This window comes from Helianthus annuus, chromosome 16, assembly GCF_002127325.2.
Source record: "Helianthus annuus cultivar XRQ/B chromosome 16, HanXRQr2.0-SUNRISE, whole genome shotgun sequence".
In the NCBI taxonomy this organism is placed as follows: domain Eukaryota; kingdom Viridiplantae; phylum Streptophyta; class Magnoliopsida; order Asterales; family Asteraceae; genus Helianthus; species Helianthus annuus.
This window is the reverse complement of record NC_035448.2, coordinates 195,339,616-195,347,608: the sequence shown is the minus strand read 5'-3', so window position 1 is coordinate 195,347,608 and position 7,993 is coordinate 195,339,616. Positions and strand designations below refer to the sequence as shown.

The 7,993-nt window shown below is 38.0% G+C and overlaps 1 non-coding gene across 1 annotated transcript; it reads right to left on the bottom strand.

Moving 5' to 3' along the window:
• Positions 1 to 4,445: 4,445 nt before the first annotated feature.
• TRNAS-AGA lies at positions 4,446 to 4,527 on the bottom strand. Its single transcript has one exon. It is a non-coding gene; the product is annotated as a tRNA-Ser (tRNA).
• Positions 4,528 to 7,993: the final 3,466 nt, after the last annotated feature.

The window sequence follows — 7,993 nt, the reverse complement described above, 5'->3', positions numbered from 1 at the left end:
GAAAACACTTCAACCTAAACGTGGCGACAGAATCGATCTTCTCATTAATTTCCGGTAATGGAAAACAATCTTTGGGGCATGCGTCGTTTAGGTCAGTGAAATCGATACACATTCGCCAGGAATTGTCCTTTTTTCGGACCATGACCGGATTTGACACCCATGTTTGATACCAGACTTCTCGGATGATTCTAGCGTCTAAGAGACTCTTTACATCTTTTGCAATTGCCTTGGCTCGGTCCGGTGCCATGTGCCTTTTCCTTTGTGCTATAGGCTTTATCGATTCCTTTACATTCAGGTGGTGCTGTGCCATGGAGCGGGGAACCCATTGCATGTCGGAGTGCTTCCACGCAAAGACAACAATCGAATTACTCAGTAGTTCCCATAGGAGTTTCTTTGTTTGTTTTGGGAGCTGGGCGCCGATAGCCACCTGTTGTTCGGGATAATCCGGATTGATCGCCCAAAGTTCTGTGGGTACTTCAGATTTTTTGGAGCTCGTTTCTGCCGCATGTCTTACTTTGGCTACAAAGGAATTTGACTCTGAAAGTATAGTGGCGACACCTGCTTCGGTGGGAAATTTAATGGCACCGTGTATCGTAGAGCTGATTGCTCTGAGAGCTCGTAATCCGGGTCGTCCGAGTATTATGTTGTGTGAAGAGTGGGTTCGAACAACCAGAAAGGTTAGTTGTACGGTTCTGCTCTTGTCACCATCTTTGAATGTGGTCGGAAGAGTAATCTGCCCTATCGGACGAACTACCTCTCCTGAAAAACTTATCAGAGGGGTGGATACTTCGATCAACTTCTTCTTTGTTTGGGGGTTTAGCTGCTGGAAGCATTGTAAATACATTATCTCAAAAGCACTTCCTCCATCCACGTAGATCCGCCGGACCAAGTGTCCTGCGACTACAGCTGATATCGTGATTGGTCCCTCTCGAGCGTCTTCCGGATCAATCGGAGGGAAATACGTGGGCCGGTGCATCCAAGCTGCCATATGCTAATTTGACCGTTTTACCCCTCTTGGCTCGGCAGACCGGATCATATTGATTCTGGCCTCGGTGTTTGGGTTATCGTTTGCTGTCGCGGGCTTCTTTCCGTCTTTTACCTCTTTCACAAGATGAGAAAGTTTACCGGACCGTACGGCCTTTTCGATCTCTTGTTTTAATGCCCAACGTTCATCAGTTGTATGCCCCTTGTCTCAGTGATACTCGCAGTACTTCTTGGAGTGTTTATCCGAAGTGGGTCGCTGCTTTGATGGTGTAGGAAACCGAGTGGTTTCCGTACTGAGGATTTCGCTCGGTGACTTTGTTAGTTCGGAGAAAGTGTTGAATCGCACGTTTCCAGTCCGGAAACTGCTTCGATCGGATTTTTGATACGGATCACGGTTTCTATTCCAGTTGTTACTTCTGTCTTTTGGTGGTCACGCGTTCCGTCTCCACGATGTGGCTCGAGCTTTGGAGTTTCTTGCGGCCGTTTCGTTCGGCTGACCACAGGCACTCTTCCCTCGGACAAAGGCTCGAGCTCGCTCCATGAGTATCTCCATGGTTTTAGGGAGATCTTCGTGGAGCTTTTCCACCAACTGATTGTTCCTTACCCCGTGACAAAATCCGGAGACTCGGAGCTGATCGACCGCTCCGCTTATCTGCATGCTCTCTCGGTTGAAACGATCTATAAAATCTTCTACGGACTCTTCGTCGCGGCGTTTTATGTGGTGTACTTCGGTAATATCTTTCTTGCAGCGACGATGCTGGCAGAAATTTTGCAAGAATATACGCCGGAAATCCTCAAAATGATCAATCGATCCTTCTGGCAGTCCATCGAACCATACTCTGGCTGATTCGGTAAGAGTTTGAGCGAACATGTGACACCAGGCCGGCATGGGCCATTGTTCGACCTTAGCTGCTCCGGCAAATGCGAACATATGGTCGTCCGGATCGGACGTACCATCATAAAATTTCAAAGTGGGGGGCATCTTCAACTTGGCCGGGAGTGGGGCATTAACAATCCGCATTGTGAACTTTGACTGAGAAGTCATAGACGTGGGATGATACGGCATGATCAACTCCTGATCCTGAGGGTTTAAGCCCATAGATCCCAGGCGAAACAGGTCGTTAAGACCGTTATTCATTGAAGCGTTCGTAAACAAGGAGAATTGTGCAACACATGTTATGGGAGTAGAGATTTCGGAACTTACCATAGATCCAGAGGTGAGAGCACCGATAGAAACGGGATTGCTCCCTGGATACACGCTGCTGAACAAGTTCGTGCGGAAACTCTACAACATTTCCTCTCGCTGCTGCTGCTGTTGTAGCTGTCGTAACAAGTCGGCGTTCCGTAATAGGAAAGCATTGTCAAAGGTAGGTAGTGGTGTAGCGACTGGAGCAGTGACCGAAAGCGTGGTGACAGAGCTTGCGATTACAGAACTTGCAGCTGGAGGTGCTGATGCTATTCCCATAGAAGCCACTGCGGCGGCAACTGCTGTTGAGGCAGTTGTGGGAGCAACATTTCCTTCCCATATGTCATTGAATGACGGGAAAGTGCTTGTTGGAGCGGCTGTTGTAGAATCCATGTTTTGTACTAAACAAAGTTAACAGGAAACGAATTGGGTGAATTCGAGGGGATGGCGCCACTGAAGGCTCAAAAACCAGTTGGTCCGACCTGGTTACAGTGATGGCTTCAGATGACCAAGCAATGAACCTGAAAGATCACAAGGAAACACACCGTTAGCCTCGTCACAGGGAGGGGGGCCTCTCTGTGACCAAGCTCGGGCGTGAGAATAAGTATTTGTTAGGAGAAAGTAGGTCAGGGAGAGAGAGAGGGGGGAGTTTAGAGAGAGAAAGTGGCAGTTACCCGTTTTGGAAGTCTAAGTATGGTATTTATAGTCTTTGGGTATGCTGACGTGGCAAGTTAGTTATGGCCGGACCAGTCAATGTCAGGGCGGTTATTCCCGTGGGGCCCAGTTAGTTATGGCGTATCATTATGTTTGTCCGTTCCGTTTATGGTGCACGGTTCGTTCCCTCCTCGATGTATTATGACTTGGTTCTATGTTTGACGATGGTTCGGTCCGACCAAGGACGTATCCTCATCAATAGGCATGTCTAGTTATTAGCGTTGTTTGTATGTGTAGGGCGCGGATGACCTTTTGTCAACAGATTTGCTCGAATGATCGGGCTTGTACATAATGTAGACGCGTCTACAAGAAAAAATAGTATTGGTGAAAAAAAAATTAGTATAATAGGCCATACATGTTCCAATAGGTTATTTGGGGTAGACTCTTATGAGCATGTTGAGCTCTATTATGGGATACTAAGTCTACAAAAAAATGTCACTTAGCGAAATGTAAAAGGTGTCAGAAAAACGAAAAAAATGCTACTAAAAACCCTTGTTGGAATCATAAATATTGTCTTTAGAAGCATCGACGCTAAAATCTTTTAGTGTCACTTTTTACTTACTAACACACATTTTTGAGCTTTTAGTGACATGTTTTTTGCCACAAAATCACATCAAATTAAATGTCATTAACGTTTCTCGTATTAGTTTTAATTAATTACTATTATTATTTATTTACATTGAAAAATAAAAATAAAATTATAAAATGTTCATAATATAATCACTTCAATTAAAGTTCAATCAATCTTCTAAATGTGTATGTAATAAATGTCAATTAAGTTTAAAGATGAAACATATAACCCAAATAAACTAATAAAAGTTTGAGTAAAAACTCAAAACTTGATTGTATTCATGAATCTCTTTCACAATCTTCATACGAGTTAAATAATCATCGTGTTAACTTTTTCTTAACAACCCACCAAGGGTTAAATAATCATCGTGTTACATGTTAAAAAAAAACATATAACACAAAGTAAACATTCACAAACAATCCACCAAGGGTTTCATCGTTTGTTAGCTTTAGAGAGCGAACGAAAACGAACGTTGATGAACACAAATGATGACAAACTAATGTTTATTAACACAAACAAGAAACAAACGAACACAGACAAGCGTTCATGAATAGAATATATAATGAATTGACACTTATTAAATATTTATTTATCGAAATTTTAAATATTTAAAAAAAAATATACAAACTAAAAACACTAATGAACTATCGAACACAAACGAATACGTTACCGAACGTTCATGAACATAAATGAACGAACACGACCTCTGTTCATGGTTGTTCATTTAACTAAACGAACTAAATTTCTTATTCGTGTTCGTTTGTTTAATAAACGAACAAACACAAACGAAGTTCCCACCAAATTGTTCACGAATTGTTCGTCGAACGTTTGGTTTGTTTGGATCCCAATATTTAGGAGCATCCATAACTTGACTTAAACATAATTAAAGATAATAATAATAAGAGATTAAGATACTACGTCTAGTTAAAAGAAAGATACATTAGTTTTCCACTCATTAATAAAAATAATTATTATAATGTTTTCCAAAAACGTGGACGGCAGGATTCGAACCTGCGCGGGCAAAGCCCACATGATTTCTAGTCATGCCCGATAACCACTCCGGCACGTCCACCGGTGATCACTTTTCAATTGAAAGTTCTTTTAATTATATTATCTAAAAAAAACAATGCATAAATATTATATTATTTTATCAATTATATATGTTATATTACCAACTCACCAGCCTACCAAATAATTTTGTTTGGAATTTTTAACCTTTTCGACCATAAATTTGATTGTGATCTTCCACTAATGTCATTTTCAAAATGATATTGGATTTAATAATCCCAACTATTAGTTATTGGTCGTCAGCAGTCTTAACTTAAAAAATACCACTGACAGTTCCAACTATTAACATATTGGCCTCCAATGGATCCTGACTAACAGAATACTAACGTCGTTAGTCTCTGGTCACTGGAAAAACATTTTTGGCCGGAAAACTCAACCTTTTCGTTCCAGACCTCTTTCTAACCTTATTACGGACATTTAGAAACATTTTTCTAGTAAAATCCTCAATTATTAAGGTCGCTGGAACACTTTTTTTGCTGGAAACTTTATTTTGGCCAGAAAATTCTACATTTTTGTAACATTAAATCGGACCTTTAGGGACTTTTTTCTAACTTAAAACGTTTTTACGGGGACAAAAGACTAGTGACGTTAGGGTTCTGTTAGTTAGAGTCCATTAGAGGTCAATATGTTAATACTATGATCATTATAGTCAGTGGATATTGTTGTTTTCTATGATCATCCTAAATAGAAATAAAAATAATTTATTGTTTTAAATATAGCAAATTCTTCTTCTAAAGTTGGTAAAAAGCATAGGGATACCCATTATTTTGCGCATTATGGAGTTGTAGTTTTTAAATAATTGCTGGACAAACAACATGGTACGTTCGCTATCCAACCCAATTTGATCACTTTACTGGTAATATACACAAATCAAGATCCACTTAGATGTATCGTTGTGTTGACCTTCCCATCATATATCTCTATAGGTTTCTAGATATTGATTGTTGAACTTTAAGAGATATGATATTGTCGGTTTTAGCTTATATATAAAGTTGATACGATACTACAAAATTTGAAGGATTTTTTCAAAGCATTTGATATGGGTAACAATTAAAATATGACACTTTATTTAACAGTAAAGGCATGGACGCCCGAGATCACTTTAGCAAATGGATCACCCCTCCGTTCGAAGAAGAGAACGTGATTACCCATCCACCCCCCCCCCCCCTCCCCCAAAAAAAAAAAGAAAGAAAGAAAACCCACAATTGTGAAAACCCTCTGGCTCAACTCGAAATAAAATTTGTCTCAAACAAAACTCCAAGTTATGACATTCCATTTGGAAAGTCATTGAGTTACTATTGAATATTATGATTACTGTTATGAGCTTAGGGGCCCATTAGATATATTGGGTTTACGATCCATGTTCTATATATTGTATTTTACCATTTAACGTGGTATCAGAGCATGAAACGTAAACCCTAGATATCTAAAAACATTCACATTGGAGCCTCTATCTCCATCTATATAATTTAATCAAAAAACACATTTTTCTCTAAATTAACTTTACTTTTCAAAAACCTCACCTCCCACATCCAACTATCTATTTCTTTATTATACTCACAATCACTTATTTTATTAATTCATTCTCTTTCCTACACACTTACAATAAAAATATAAAGGCATGGATATATGAGCCTCTAAGGTTTACTTTAATATCTAAAAAACTTTCTCTATTATAGAGATTCCAATGTAGCTCTTTTTTTTTTTTTTTTTTTTTGTTGTTGTTTCCTCAATATCTTCTTCTATATTATATAAATGTATTAATATAAAGGTTCCAATGTGAATGCTCTAATAGGCCCGTTAGCTCATAACGATAATCCTAATATCCAATAGTTACCACTCAATCAGAAGGCTTGATAGTAATATATTGACGCTTTTAAAAACTATCACAACAAAATAATAAATAAGTAGCAAGTCTACACTTGATATGGAAAATCTTGTATATTTAATCATTTGTAAAAAGCATTTAAATGAACTTTAACTATACGAAAAGATAGTAACCGGTGAACATGTCATGCATCGAATAATTAGGTAAGCCTAACCAAGTGTCGGTCTCTCAAGGAACGTAACGTGTAGCGTTTAAACTAATTAATTAATGACCTGATAAAAGATTAGAGGGTTGCCACTTAGGTTATAGTCTAGTGGTCAAGAGGAATTATCTCTTGTGGGGAGATCAAGGTTCAATCCTTGAGAGGTGTAGGCATTTAAGGGGAAAACTTAGCCGTTCAACAAAAAAAGATTAGAGGGTTGATTTGATTATGAAAGTAAGTAAAAGTAATCAAGCAAGTGGCAAGAGTAAAGAGACAATAATAGAGCAAACATTCATTCGAGAATGACTTAGCACTAAGCCAGATGGTTAAAGTAAGATAAGATGTAAGAATAGTTATGAATCATACAAATTAGCTACTGTTTCTAGTATTTATCCAGAAAAATTGGTCCTGGGTTCGATTTCCACAAGGGGTTTTTTCCATATTTATTGGGTTTCCATATTTATTGGGTTTCCTTCTGAATTGGTGTATAGGCATTATGCCTAGTGGAGATGGATATGATCGGGTGGTTCCGCTGGTGAAACGATGATACTCCAGTGGTCCGTCAGTGATCCAAATTTGCCGTTCAAAAAAAAGTACTAGAAAGCCCAATTACCAATATTTATACAAGTAGTTAGAAAGTTCATTTATGTTTAATATATATATAAATGTAACTACTTATGCATTTAAATTAAAACGAACATAAACAAACATAAATGAACGAACATAAGCAAATGTAAATAAATGAACATAAGCGAACACAGTTGAACAAACATAAACGGACGTTCACAAACATAAATGAACGAACAAAATGTGTGTTCATGTTCTGTTCGTTCGTTTAACTAAATGAATAAAAAATTGTGTTCGTGTTCGTTCGTTTATTAAATAAACGAACTTCCCGTCGAACAAGTTCACAAACAATTAATGAACGTTCGATTCGTTTACAGGCATAAATATAATGTTGGGATAAATGCCCTTTGGTCACCTACTTATTAAAGATAAATTTTGTTTAGTTACTTCTTTCAAGCTAAATGTCAAACTTACTACTACAATACCGATATCTCATTCCATTTAGATTTTGAACGGATTTTATCTTGTTAGGAAAAAAAAAAATTATCAAACGGAAAGCAAACTCATAAATTATTAGTGTAGTTTACATAAAATTTACGTTTTTAACCTCAACATAAAGGGAATATTAAAGCTTCAAGGAAAACGACTGAAGTTGACGAGTCACTAAATAATATTGATGGAGAAGAGAAAACCACGTTCTGTCGAAGCATCCTTTGGAAGTTTATTGTCTTTTGACATTTGTAGTATTGGAATGCACCAATAAAGCTTTGTGTGGTTGTTTTTGTCTTTTGATTTAAGGTAAGAATGCAACGATTTTTTAAGTTTTTTTGAACGGCGAAACTTCTAAGGAACTAATTTTCTGTTCATCTACAC